Consider the following 15049-nt stretch of genomic DNA (forward strand, 5'->3'; position numbering starts at 1 on the left):
GCAGCTATGGGCATGACATCCATGGAAGAGTCCTTACCAGCGAATGAACTTTTAGTTTGCATTGTTTGTGTGGTAGGGAAGTTTTCAAAACTTTTCAGGAACTGGATGACAGTGCCACTGCTGCAGTTACAGCTCAGATCCTCCAGATGTCACATGCGCATCACTCCAATCTGCAGGAATCACCTGAATTAAGAGCAGATTGGACTGGACAGCAGGGGGCACTTGCCCCGGGACCTGAGGATTCAAAGCAATCCGAGTAGCGCTAACCCTAACCCAGTCCCGCCTCTTCTGCCAAAGCCCTGCCCCTTCCAGGAACATGGAGCCAGATACACACACAAACCTTGCCCCGGGGAACCCTGGAGGTTGTTGGCTCCCATGATTAAGAGGATGAGATGTATTAATTAATCCCTCGGGCTCTTTTACAAACGATCACAGGATTGTTTCCTAAGGTATGTGCTGTAGAGGAACTTCTTTCAATGGCAAATTGATGACAGCATCCATGTGGGAAATGATTTAGGTCCTGCTTCTATTCCCTGTGCTCTACCCATTGTAAATGTTACAGAGTCTGTCATACTGTATGAAAACTCCAAACGGAATTGTTCTCTACTTGCCAACATTTTAGAACTACAGAGCCAGACCATGAATTTGGTAGAGCCCCTCTACTTATCATAGTGGTTTCAGGTAGAATTCCGTACCAGAACAGGGCTACTTCCTGGTTATGGTGATGGCCAAAAACTCACAAGGGCTATTTTCATTACCTGAACTCTCCCAAGACCACAAGGATCTCAGGAAAATGTCCTCCATACATAGAAGCTTCAGGGGGTAGCCAAATTAGTCTGTAAAGGATAAACTTAAAAAACAACAAATAGTCTGGTAGCACTTTAAAGACATGCAAATGAAGACATTCAAAATTGCAAATGAAGCCAGGATTTAAATATCCTGCGCTTCGTTTGCATAATCCCATTATGGTGCTATTTCGAAATACAAAATGCGGTGTAGATGCGGTTATTTCGGGAGAACACACTTCTTCTGAAATAACCCTTATTCCTCATAAAATGAGGTTTAACAGTTATTTCGGAAGAAGGGTGTTCTCCTGAAATAACCGCATTTAAACCGCGTTTTGTATTTCAAAATAGCGCCATAATGTGATTATGCAAATAAAGCGTGGGATATTTAAATCCCGGCTTCATTTGCAATTTTGAATGTCTTCATTTGCATCCCTCTCTCGAAAGAGGGTGCAAGTGTAGACACACCCTTCAGTCTGGATAGTCAAAAGAGGCAGATAAAAAACATTAATTAGCAAACAACAAATAGTCTGCCAGTACTTAAAGACTAACAAAACATGTAGATGGTATCATGACATTCTACATACACAAAGAACCATTGTTGCTTTCATTGTTTAGTAGGCTGATAATGACCAAGCCATCCAGTATCTTTATTCAAACCATAGGTATGAGAACTGAACTTGTGAATGAATTGTAGTTCCAGTCCTTCCCTGTGTATTTGGCTTATGGAATTGGTCTGTAACAAAACAGCTAGTTGAAGATATGCTAATGTATGCCCAGGAAGATTAAAGTGCTCCCCGACAGGTTTTTGTATGTTCCCTTTACGGATATCTGATTTGTGTCCATTAATTCTTTCCTGTAAAGACTGTTCAGTTTGTCCCATATATATTGCAGTGGGGCACTACTGCCATTTGATGGCATAGATTAAATTACTGGATGTGCAGTTAAATGAGCCTCTGATTTGGTGGCTTATGTTGTTGGCTCCAGTAATGAATTTGCTTGTATAGATATGTGGGCAGAGTTGGCACCGTGGCTGATTGCAGGGCTGGGTTCCTGGATGTTTATGATATAGCTGTGTATCATGGTTACTGGAAAGAATCTGTTTCAGGTTGGGGGCTTGTCTGTAAGTGAGAATAGGCCTTTCCCCCAAGGCCTCTGAGAGTCAGGGATCTTTTTCCAAGATGGGTTGTAGATTGTGGATAAGGCGTTGGAAGGGTTGGAGTTGTAGACTGTAGGAAATGACAAATGGAATTCTGTTATTTTCTGGTCACGTTTCCTACCAACTTGTGATACTTTAACAGTGTTGCTGGAGTAGTAGTCCTCACTGTAAGGACAGGAAATCACTCTCAACCCAGTACAAACTTCCAAATGGGTAGAAGGAGACTTGTGACAGCAGTTGATGCTGTGAAATTTCTGCCATGTTGGACCAAAATTTTCTGAGAAGAGCTTACAAATGAATACTTTGAATTCAGACCCAAACTCTCTCTCTAATGCAGACCGGGACTGAGACCCTCATGCAGTTACACTAGTTTATTCAAACACATATTCTTAATCCAGAGGGCTCCACAGAGCTCTGAATAACAAAAGAAAGCATCTTCTGTGCATGGTTTCCAACAGTCAATATTCTTAAGCATCATAGGACAATCTTGTCTTTGATGACTCTTCATTTCAGTTGAGTCTATCACCACATTAGTTACTTGCAAGATTATCCAGGTCAAATCCAGACCAGATAGTGAGCACTCTACTCAGCTCAAGTAGAACCTTACTTCTTGAATGATTCCCTTGAAATGAAGGACCATTCAAGAAGTAGGGGACAACTCTAGGCAAGTGAGGGTATCACAATCCAGCCCTCATCAGGTAATTTACATTCTTTAGGCTACCTTCAGTTATTGGACTGGAAACCAAAATACAGGCAGTCCCTGGGTTACATGGATCCGACTTACATCGGATCCCTACTTACAAATGGGGTGAGGCAACCCCGCACTAGCTGCTTCCCCCCAACAGACCAGGGAGACGCGAAGCTAGCGCCCCTCCCCCAGCAGACCAGGGAGACGCAGAGCGGCTTTTCTCAGCAGACACTCAGCTTGAGAATAAAGGACTGAGGGAAGTGAGGTGTGGGAGAATAAAACTGAGCTCTGGAGAAATGTTTGGCTAGAGTTTCCCCTACAATATGTACCAGTTCCGACTTACATACAAATTCAACTTAAGAACAAACCTACAGTCCCTATCTTGTACGTAACCCGGGGACTGCCTGTACTTGTGTTCTGCTCCCTGCTCTAAACTGAGAGACCTTGGGCATGTCACTTCCTATCTCTGTGCCTCCGTTTCCCCATCTGTAAGATGACAACAGTGATACTTATCTCCCTTGTAAAGTACTTTGAGATCTGTTAATGAAAATTACTATATAAGCTCGGTATTATTTATTATCATCATCATTATTTTCTAGAAGCTAAGTATTGTTAAAGGTCAATAGCACAATATCAATTTTTGCCAGCTGAGAATTTGGTCTATTATTTATTGTTTCTTTTTTATTCTCATTATTATTGGTGTATCACCAATAAACCAATTAATAGCAGTGCATGTAACACATGGAGGAACTTTGTAGCTGGTGGGGAAAGGTCAGTAAATATGGATATGTGTGACAGCGAGCAGGCAAAGATTAATGTTTATTTCTGTGAATGTCTATGTGAGATCCTGACTTCACAGATTATTTCAATTTTAAAATGAGATCAAGTTCTGCTGGCTTGTGGCCCCAGAAATGACCCGTACAAGACAAACAAATATAAATCCAGAGAGGCTCAGGTTTCCTTATGTGACCCTGAATGCATAGCCCTCTAGTGAACACAGGGATTAGCCACTGTCTGGAGTCTCTACTTCCCCTAACGTCTGGCCATGAGCGGGAAGACTATTGACTGCACCTTGAATGAGTTGCATGCTGTTGTTTTCCAATACATTCCAAAAGTTGGGAATGAAATTACATCACAAATATTCGTGACACAGGAGGGGAGAGGGGCTCTGTTTTTGAGCTGGAGCAGAACAAAATGTGTCACACAAGACTGCCACTGAGCTCTGCCAATGTCTCAGTTATGGTGTGTCTGAAACAGTAAATAGAAAGAGGTGTGAGGAAAGAACAGGTCCCAGGAGTGCCTTACACTGTCAAGGAGTTTTAATTAATTACTCACCTCCAAGCTGGATTAATGGCAGTCTAGGGTCTTTGCCACAGGCTCACACATTAAGGACAGCTAGCTAATGAGATACACTGGTAATCCTTTATTTTTGAATCCCTGTTGTTGCATGGGGAGGCAGGAAAAGTTATTTGGCCAAACTGTGAAAACACTTGGAAACAAATGGCTCTCTATTTCAAGAATAAACCAAAAATCAAAGAGTCCAGTGGCACCTTAGAGACTAACAGATTTATTAGGCATAAGCTTTTGTGGGTAAAACCCACTTCATCAGATAAGGAACTTCCTCCTTTATATATATATATCAGGAGGTAGCCAAGTTAATCTGTACAGGAGAAACTTAAAAAACAACAAATGGTCTGGTAGCACTTCATAGACTAACAAAACATGTAGTCTATGTAGATCATGGCCACAGCCCACTTCTTCAGATGACTGGAGTTTTGAGTTTAGGATGTGCAAACTCAAAATGAATAGGGGAGAAAGGAGAGGGGAGAAGGGGAAAAAAGGAAGGGGGAGGGCAGGAAACAAGGAGCAGAGGGTATGAAAATATCAAAGGGAAAAACAAGTGGGCAGAACTGGTAATCTATAAACACTTGAAGATTGGATAGCTAAAAAGAAGCAGATAAGGATCATAGGATAGCAATTAGACAGAAAGGGTACTAATGCAAGAATCTACACAGACAAAGAGCTGTTGGCACCTTCATTTAATGTTAGGTTGATAATGTCCCAGCCATCTATTATCTAGATTGAGGAGGTTATCAGTGTGAGAATTGATTTTGTGGATGAATTGTAATTTTAACGCCTCTCTGTGTATTTGGCTTGTAGAATTGGTTTGTGACAAGACAGACACCTGGAGATCTTTTAAAGAGTGATTAGGTAGATTGAAGTCGTTCTCCAGCAGGTTTCTGTATGTTCCCTTTACATATATCTGATTTGTGTCCATTGATTCTTTCCCATAGGGACTGTCCAGTTTGTCCAATATATATAGCAGTGGGGCATTGCTGGCATTTGATGGCATAGATCAAATTACTGGATGTGTAGTTAAATGAGCCTTTGATTTGGTAGCTTATGTTGTTGGCTCCAATGATGAATTGGCTTGTATAGTTTTGAGGGAAGAGTTGGCACCGCGGCTGATTGCAGGGCTGGGTTCCGGGTTCCTGGATGCTTACGATGCGGTTGTGTAGCATGGTGACTGGAAATAATTTGTTTCAGGTTGGGGGGCTGTCTGTAAGCAAGAATGGGCTTTTCCCCCAAGGCCTCTGGGAGTGAGGGATCATTTTCCAAGATGGGTTGCAGATTGTGTATAATACATTGGAGGGGTCTGAGTTGTGGACTATAGGTAATAACAAGAGGAGTTCTGTTATTTTCTCCTTTGGGTCTGTCTTGGAGGAGCTCATGTCTGGGTACTTTTTTGGCTCTATCCATCTGTTTTTTCACTTTTCCAGGTGGGTATTTTCAGTTTTAGGAATGTTCTATATAGATCCTGTAGGTGTTTGTCTCTGTCTGTGGGATCAGAGTAAATCCAGTTGTATCTTAGGGCTTGGCTGTATACAATACATTGAGAAATATGCCTGGGATGGAAGCTGGAGGTATGAAGGTAAGTGGAGCAGTCGGTGGATTTCTGGTATAGGGTGATGGAAATTAGTCCATTATTTAATTGTACTCTAGTGTCCAGGAAGTGGATTTCTCATGAGGACTGGTTCAAGCTAAGGTTTTTCCCATGGATATTTTCATACCCTCTGCTCCCTGTTTCCCGCCCACTGCTTCCCCCCCCTTCTCCCCTATTTATTTTGGGTCTGCACATCCTAAACTCCAAACTCTGGTCATCTGAAGAAGTGGGCTGTGCCCACAAAAGCTCATGATCCCATCTACATGTTTTGTTAGTCTATAAAGTGCTACCAGACCATTTGTTGTTTTTTAAGAATTTCCTAAGGGTTAGAGACCCTGGTTCAAGTTAGGAGTATATGAACATGTTCTCATGAATATTTCTAATTTACTTCTTCCTTTTCACGAGGAGATCTGTATGCTGATTCCCTGAAGAATGGGCTTGCTCAGTCGCCCAGACAATGAGTGGGAGGCAGACCAGTATGGGCGTTCCGATCGCAGGTGGGTACACTTGTGTGATGGGAAATGGTGCAACATGTATACTCCTGTCAGCCCCTCAGGGGCTGCGTGCGTAAGTTTTTCCCTGGAATTAGTACAGGGTCTCAGTCCTAAGTAAGGAACAAGTTCCTTGCCAGTTAACGATGAGCAAGTGCAAATGACAGGCATGAGTGTGAGACAGCCTTTCTGCAGCTGGGCTCTGCATTACAGCCCCCCAAGCCAATTAATTCCACAGATGCTGGAACACCCAGAACCAAAACTGGATAAGATTCAGGCCAATGAAGTAACGTACTGAAAACAAGCAACAAATACAGGCAGGACAGCAAGAGTAAAGCCACAGCTCTAAACTTGTAGGTCACTAGTATGGAAGCGGATTGGAGTAGAAGCTGATGGGGCAATAAACAGTGACCCTTACAGATTTGGAGGCAGACCCTCAGTTTGTGCAAATTGACCTCGCTCTGTTGAGGTCAATGTAGCAATGCTGTTTCATTTTAGCTACAGATCATCCTTTGACATCATCCAACCCAGAAAAACATACATGGGAGGTAAATCGACCTGTTAACTCATTATTATGGTCTATTCCTCCATCATTTTTTTAAACTTTAGGGCAGTTCCATCAAATATGGGGAAACCCCCAAACCAAATGACCCCATCCGTTGGCTCAGTATTGTCATTTATTTGCTCTAAATTGTATAAATGCTGTGAGATTTCTATCGGATCTGCTACCAAGTAACAGGTTCTCATTTACATGTAGAAAGGTAGAAATCTAATTTCACTTAGATTGTAAGTCCTTTGGGGCAGGAATTTTCTGTTTGTTTCTACAGCATCTAGTGCAACATGGAGCTGCTCCAGGACTGGTCCCCTATGTGTTACCACCACATTAAATAAAATACAAATAAATAATGTACAGATAAGTCTAAATGCAGCAAGCCAGGCCTACTCAAATCTGGAATCTGCAGATCTGTCTCCTATCCAATATGACAGGCAACAAGACTACTTTCTCACAGTTGGTCCCTTACTATCTACGAAGGCCAGAATCTTAGCTACAGGGTGAACCTCTGCAGTCCAGGACTGTCTTGTCTGGCAACATCCGTGGTCCGGCATCATCAGGGATCCCATGGGTGCTCTAGGGTTGGAACACTCATGGGGAAAAAACAGTGCACCATGACCACAGAGAGCTGGGCTGGCGGCTGGGGAGGGCCGGGAGGGTTGGACCCCAGCAGCCAGTCCTGAGGGCCTGAGCCTGGTGGCGAGGGAGGGGGTCAAGGTGCCTGGCAGCTGGCAGAATAACCCAGCAGCTCAGGCCAGGAGCAGTTCCCAGTGGCCATGGCAGGAGGCTGGAAGTCGGAGCCCAGCGGCTCGGGCTGGGAGCCGGGAGCAGGGGGATGAGCAGGGTCCAGCAGCCAGGAGCAGAACCTGGAGGACAGGAGCAGAGGCGCTGGCATCAACCTCCCCTGGCTTGGCAAGCTCCCCGGTTCAGGACCGGTCAAGTCCCAAAGGTGCCAGGCCAGGGAGGTCCAACCGGTCATGTAAATTGATTTTGATCCATTGACTTCTATGCTACAATGATTCACAGCTGCTCACAGTCTGGTCATCAGCATTTTCCCGATTTTTTTCAAATGTCTGAAAACACCATTAGCCAGTGGAGGTAGAAGGTGATGAAAACACAGCTACAAAGGGAACCACAGAACAACCTGCTCCCTCAGGAAAAGCTGAGCCAGCTAATTGAATGCCTTTTTTTTGTGCTCTTTCCTCTCTTTCTCTCCTCCACTTTTGAGACCAAGGCTTGTTCTGTGTAACCAGGGGACTATATAACTTAAGGACTGCTAATGGCATGGATTTTTTCATCTTTAGGCTGCTGCTGTGCTTTCAGCTCCGATAAGCAGGAAGACAAAGGCTTATTCAGCAGCTTTAGTGCAGTGATCCAGTGTTCTCAGTTCAACTTCAGAGAGCGGTCACTTCAGGTCACGTGTGTGGCACTTTGATGCCACGTCCCCGTATACGTAGCACATGAGTTGTGAATGGACATTTATAGTTTCCAGTATGTGGTCCAGAACTTTTCACCAGGATTAAGACCAAGAGATGTGAAAATGCTCAGAATCAAAACGATCCGAAAAAGCTGGTTGCACCCTGATGTAGGAAACCTGGCTGTTATTTCCAGTCCAAGCATTCTTGCAGCATTGTGCAGTCATTTCAGCTGTTGTGTGAAGACTAATCATTGAGATTCGAATGATCATTCGTTTCCCTCAGACTAGCTCATTTTGTTTAGTTGAAATTCATATTTTGTTTAGTTGAAATTCAAATTGTTAGTTAGAAATTCATATTTTTCAGTGTTTTCTCAGGTTACCCATTTAAATTGAAACAGTCTGTTTTGTTAATAGCTCAGAGATGTGCCATCAAAATATGCACCTTCTTGAAAAACTGTCCTTCAAGACTTTGGATATTTCCATTCATCTTTCATCATATGATTATGAACATCTGTTATTTATGTTCCTAGTAAGTATTTTACTTTCACTAGAGAAACCCACTGACACCAACTAAGACAAGTATAAAGTTGAAGCTAACCAGACATAGATGCTTAAAAGCTCATTTATTAGGAAGTTCAAAGAGATTCATTGGAAAAGGATCATCTCAGTTTATTGGAGGTGTAACGGTAGTTTGAATTAGAGAGCCTAATTCGAACTACCTACTCCGTGCCACGTGTAGCCGCGGGCACGGAGTCTGCACTAACGGGGATTTAAAAATGGCGGTGCCCGGCAAGATGCAAATGAAGCCTGGGATATTTAAATCCTGAGCTTCATTTGCAACTTCGAATGACTACATTAGCCACCCTAGTTCGAACTAGGGTGGCAGTGTAGACATACCCCTACAGGGGTTAAGAAATAAGGGCTAGTGGGAGTTGAGTGTACTCATCACCTCTGAAGACTATGCTCCAGGTGGCTTAAATTGGCATCCCAATGACGGACACACACCCCAAAAAAGATGGACCTCTTTAGAACTGGGACCCAATTAATTTACTCAAGGTCACTTAGTAAGTCAGTGGCAGATCGGGGAAAAAACCAAGCTCTCTTGAATCCTAGACCTTGCTCTTCTCTACAGCGCCATGCTGGCTATACCATTGCACCGATGCTTAGATTTTAGTAGGGTTAAAGAGGAAGAGAGATGTTGTGCTGTCCTTTGAATTTTCAGATACAGGCCCATTAAAGAAACAGAATTCCAAACCCGATGGCCCAGAGGTCAGAGCTGGAGACAAAGTCAGGAGTCAAGCCAGGGGCTGAAGCTTGAGTTGGCATCATGTCAGTGTAGAACGTGGGAGCAGGGACCTGTAGTGAGGCAGGAATGGGGAACAAGTGAGGCCATGCTGAGGAAGGCAGGAATTAGGAGTGAGGAAAGTAGACACAGTCCGTAATAGAGCTAGCCAGAGATCCATCTAGCTGCTCAGACAGCTCCCCGGTTGACTCTTTCGGGTCTAAGCAGTGCATTCCCACCAAGGGCGTCTCTGCCAAGGATGAGCATTGAGAGCCAGCCCTTCTCTAACCTCCTTGTGGACTGGTTTGGGTGAGTTGCTGGTCACTGTCTGGGGACCCATGCTCCCCCTCATCCTGCAGGCTCCACAATACTGCCAGATTAGCCAAGCCAGGTCACCTGTCCAGCCAGTACAACTGTGCATCTGGGGTTTGGGATCCAAAAGAGTGACCTGCTGTGATTGCTTCTAGTGTTGTTGTCTCAGCATTCCCTCTTCATGCCCCAGCATGCAAGAAGAAGAGAAACCCACTGACACACGAGAGAGCCGGGAAGCAGGCAGCACAGAAAACACATTGTTGCTTAATTGAGCTGGGAAAGGAGGAGGAGGGGCAGAAAGCCACGACTTGCAGACCTGTGTTTTTAGAGCTGTTATGGCAGCACACCTGGAGATACGGTGCAACAGTCTTCCAGCTGTCCTACAGGAAGTCCCTGACAAACATATTCCAGCATGGAGCAGACCAGGCTTGATTCTTTTGGTGTCCGGCCCATGCGCTGAGGCCCGGTTTACACAGAAAGTTACAGCGTCATCCAGCGGTGAAAGGAACTTCCCATTTCTTACAAGTCCTGTCCTATTGTGATCCAGGTCTCTGCTAACTCTTTCAATAGCTCCCCTCCGGCTTTTGCCACAGCTCTGCCGGCTCTTGCCGGAGCTGCGCACTCAGGCGCACTCGCTGACTTTCACCACTGCCGTCATCTACAGGTATAAGCTACATTGATATAAATCTGATTTAAATCAATGTCCACATACAAGGATGCCCCCATTTAACTCAGTTTACCATCACCTCTTTGACGAAACTGGTCCAACTTCTATGGGTAGGCCTGCCCTGATACAGAGAAACTTCTTGACATGAATAACTGCTAAGTGAATACATCCTTTGCGTACCCAGCCTTGTTCTCGGTCTGCCAGCCAGAGCAGAGGTGCAATGGGGAACAGTCAGCGATCCCTGAGAAGGTGCCCCTTCCCCCGTGGTAAGCAAGCTAAGGAGTGTCCCTGACTCACGAGCGCTGAGAGTATGACCCGCAGATGATGAGGAAGATTGTCAAGTTCGAATGCCGATAGGGTGTCAGAAACCTCATTTCCTTCTAGGGTGGGAGCCAAAAGCAGCTAACACCTTTTGTCTCCGCAGCTCCCAACCATTCAGGAGCACTGTAATCCCAGCCAGGAAGAACAGGCCAAGCTTAATAATGGGGATATAAATAACTCAGTGGACGGAAGTCAGTGTCCGTAACAATGTTCAGTGAAGCACAGACAGGGATTGTCTCTCTCCAGAGTCTCTCACCCAACCCACTCCCAGTAATGGAACTGGAATGCAGTAGGCATCGTGCATGAATCAGCAATGGGCACACATTCATCTGTGCATTTACAGGAAAGTTCACAGGTGTTTTAGCTTCCCATCAACCCGGCAGAAGTTCACATGGAAAGGAAGGAGGAGATCACCCCTCATGCTTTCTCAGTTATCAGCTGCATTAACAATGGCTTAAGATGGTCCCAGGCAATGTTCCCTCTAATTTTCTCCATCCATGGTGCAGAATAAATTGTTATGTGCAGATGTGCACCACCCGTAGAAACACAGGCTGCCGGCTGTGGGCGCTCTGCTAATCATCTGGGCGGCACCTGAATCTTTCCTGGGTGGGCGCCCCCTCGCTCAGTGAACACTGCCCGGGCAATGACATAGAAACTCAGATCTGGATTTCAGACTACCAACATTTGTGGGTGTTTGATTCCATCTTTAGTAATTCAACAGCGATCTTCCATGATAGACTTGGGGACAGATTCTCCTCTGAGCTGAATTTATAAGCAGGGGTTGGGGTTATTAGGGAGTCAGGTACAGCTCTGATTTTCTGGGGGTACGTCTACACTGCAAAGCGAAAGCCGAAATAAGCTACCAAGCACAGCAGGAAGTCTGAGTTAGAGCAGTCTTCCTTTGACTTCCCTTACGCCTCGTAAAATGAGGGTTACAGGAGTCGGAGTAAGAAGTCCTCCAGCTCAACATTATTTTGACATTATGTTGAAATAATGGCTTGTAGTGTAGACGCAGACAATGTTATTTCAGAATAACATCAGTTCTTTCAAAATAACCCTGCTGTTAAGCTGACTGTAAGCTACATGGCCTAGGGATAAAACACTTTGCTTCAGGTTTACAGTACAACTGGCAAGATCCCTGTTTTCAGAAGATTTGATTTCCCTTAATAGTCAAGGTGACCCAAACAGGTGAGTTTGGCTGTAATCTACCACCTATATCCTCGAGTCTGGAAAATGCGCCATCTGAAGGTTATGGCACCAGGCAGGACAGCAAATGTAAAACTACCCAAACATACCAAACGCCTGATTCACCTCTTATGCTGGTGTAAATCCGGAGTAACTGCACTGCAGCAAAATACGGTTATGCTGGCTTGAAACCACACAGTGGAAGAGTCAGGCCCAATGCCTCATCCTTATCATTAGGCCATTGCTTAACCCTGAAGAGTGAGAAACGGGAAAGAGTCAGGCCTGGTCCACACTTTAGGCCAAACTTAGCCGCATTAGGTCAATTTTCTAAACAATGAGGCCACACCTCCAAGCCCCTTCCATCGACTTTAAGTGCCGTTCAAGTTGATTTCTGCGCTCTTCCTTTCACAAGGAGTAACACTAATTTCCAGTCTGGGAAAAAAGTTCCCGCGTGTAGCTTGCCGAAGAGGCAGGAGTTCCTACAGATGCGTGTGTCATGCACCTTTTTCCCAGCCGTTTCACTATGTCAGTAACTTTGTCAAAGAAGGAAATGAAGTTGGTTTGCCATGATTTGCTCTTGCTAATTCCATGCTGGCTGTTCCTTATCACCCTGTTATCCTTGAGGTGCTTACAAAGTGATGGTTTAATCATGAGCTCCAATATTTTCCCCAGGTGCTGAAGTCAGCATCACCCCATGTAGCCCGGAGGGTACTGTGACCTGTGCTGGAGAGGTGAGCGAGACCTGCAGCAGGAAGGCGCTGAATGCAGCTAGAGAGGAAGGAAGCCCTGGCCATTGTCCTATCTAAAGATAAAGCTGCTTGACCGAGATAGCGAATCTGGAAGCTCCATTGCTGTGCAGTTTTAAATAGCACAGAGAGGGGAAAGCACTGAGTCATCTGAGAATCTGATATGTTCACCTCCTGAATGTTGCCTGTAGCCAGGGAAAAATCACCGACTCATGAACAGATGCTTGCATGGTATTGCCAGACTTCCAGTGCCTGCAGTAAGAGCCCAGTCCTTCTCCCATTACAAAGAGTGTATAGACTCCAGGTGACTGTACGAGCAATTGGATCAGGCCCTTGGGGTGCTCCTGCTAGCCAAGGAGCAGGTGCCTAGATGATCTGCCACTGACCTACTTGGGTGCAGTTGGAGTGGGAGGCACTGGCAGAAAAAGTCTGCCAGGGTAGGGAGGTGAGGTTGTGGTAGCCCAGGAGCAGCCTAGGGGTCAGCACTAAACCAAAGTGGCTAAGCATCCACAGATTTGCTGTGGCCCAGGGACGAGGGCACTGGCCTGGGGTATATAGGGTGTTGGGTTCGGTTCCTGTCCCCTCTGTCCACACCAGGAATAGACTTTGGTCTGCATTAGGAAGGTGGGATAAGGGACCTGCTGAAGATGGGGTGGGTTCTGGTGTGGCTTAGGGAATAGGGTAGCAGGGCTGGAACAGGACACAGAATAGGCCCCCTGCAGCTGTTCCCCCCTAGGGATTGCTCCATATAGCAGGAACCCTGGGGGGCTGCCAGCTGGTGGAAACAATGGAGCACACAGGGACTCTCTGGTTCCCAAAGCTGTAAGTCACTCCTCCCTGGAAACGCAGTGCACTGGTAACACCATTTCCAAAGGGCCACGGCTCAGCGCCACGTGCTTTCAGAAATCAGCCCGGAAGGAATCCTGTGGGTCACAGTCCCTTCTGGTTTAACGCCACTGAGCTCTGTAAGTTTCTCCAGCCGACTATTGGTTCCTGCGTCTATTGAATGCAGCTTGTAATGCTCATGAATGATAGCTGGCTCCGGCGTGGGCTGTCAAAGAGGACTAGACATGGGATCAAAACGCAGGGCCTAGAATGAACATTCACAGCCCTCTCTATTCATAAAAATAACGCCTAGCTCTTATGATCAGTAGACAACGCACTTTATAAGGAGGTCAGCATAATGACTTCCATTGTACAGATGGGGAAGCTGAGGCAGATGGAAGCCACATGACTTAGGCAAGGTCACTGGGAATAGATCTCATATCTGAGGACCAGCCCAGTGCTCTAGCCACTATGCCACGCTGCCCCTCTCATTAGCAGCACCTTTTGCATTGCCCTTCTGGAGCATCTTCTGTCGCAGGCAGGTAATTCACTCACTGTTTGAAAGTCAGGGCATGCCTGGGAGCTGGGAAAGCTTTTTCTTTTTTAAAAAAATTCCCATTTAACACACCCCGAGGCATGGAGGAACTGAGACTTGCCTTAAGTCAGACCTCAGTACGCTGGCCGAATGGGGCGGCAGAACCCAAGCGTTCTGACCTACGTTATTTCTTGCTCATGCATCTCCTCTCCTAAGATGGTTCCCTCTGTTCCATACAGGGCAGGGGGGGTTCCTGCCAGCTGGGCCTGTCATATCACCATCCAACAGGGGACCGACTGAAAATCACAGGCTCACTCACCATCAGAGGAGTCTAACCCGACTCCATTTCAGACTCCGGGCCTGTCTTCACTACAGCAGTTCGCACTCTCACGTTACGCCACTCCCGCAGTGTCGGGTGGACAGACATGAGGGTGCTAAGCCAGCGTGTCCAGTTTGAGTGAGAACAGCCACCCTGCAAACCAACACTCAGAGCTGCACAGATGGAGTGGATTGGCAGTTGTAATTCAAGCTACCGCAGGGCACCACATAGCTGGAGTCCAGAAACACAGCCCCTGGGCAGGGACTCACCCTAATTTCCTGCCCAGAGTTCATTCCTCATTTTAATGTCCCCATAAACCACTTGGCGCTGATACAAAGATTTGTTCAGATTGCTGTGGGATGTCCCTGCTCGCTTAACACTGTTAGCTGTGCTGCAAATCCCCAACCAGTGTACAATTCAAGGCTTTACACAGTCCACCCAGGTGTTTGCCTGCTTGGCACGCTGTCCCTTTTCTCTTACTTCAGACTAATGCACTCAGAGAAATGGTTAATTTTTAGCAAAACTTTTATCTGCAAGGGTGGATTCCTCAAGCATGCCTCATTTGTCAAGGAGCTCCAGTGCACACACCAGTCCGGCATTACTTGGTTTTAATATGCCCTTTCCCTCTCTGTGAGTGGTTCACACTCCGCTACCATTATGGGACAGATCCTCGTTTGGTGTAAATCAGCTTAACTCCTGTGATGTCAGGGGAACTGCATGGATGTAATTGGGCCTGATATCTCTGGCTCTAACGCCCACTGCGAGGGAATGGGAGTCTGAAGAGCCGGCCTTCACGATTCTTTCCAGTTCTTTGAATGCC

General features: G+C 45.9%; 2 long non-coding RNA genes across 7 annotated transcripts in view; one reads left to right on the forward strand and one right to left on the reverse strand.

Moving 5' to 3' along the window:
• LOC102454386 (uncharacterized) overlaps window positions 1-15049 on the reverse strand; it is a 43175-nt gene that overhangs the window by 10067 nt on the left and 18059 nt on the right. The gene's annotated exons all lie outside the window — the stretch shown is intronic.
• Window positions 91-14425, forward strand: LOC112546320 (uncharacterized). Its single transcript, XR_003089999.2, has 4 exons — window positions 91-449; window positions 5985-6073; window positions 12477-12535; window positions 14150-14425. It is a non-coding gene; the product is annotated as an uncharacterized LOC112546320 (long non-coding RNA).

This window comes from Pelodiscus sinensis, chromosome 8, assembly GCF_049634645.1.
Source record: "Pelodiscus sinensis isolate JC-2024 chromosome 8, ASM4963464v1, whole genome shotgun sequence".
Lineage (NCBI taxonomy): Eukaryota > Metazoa > Chordata > Testudines > Trionychidae > Pelodiscus > Pelodiscus sinensis.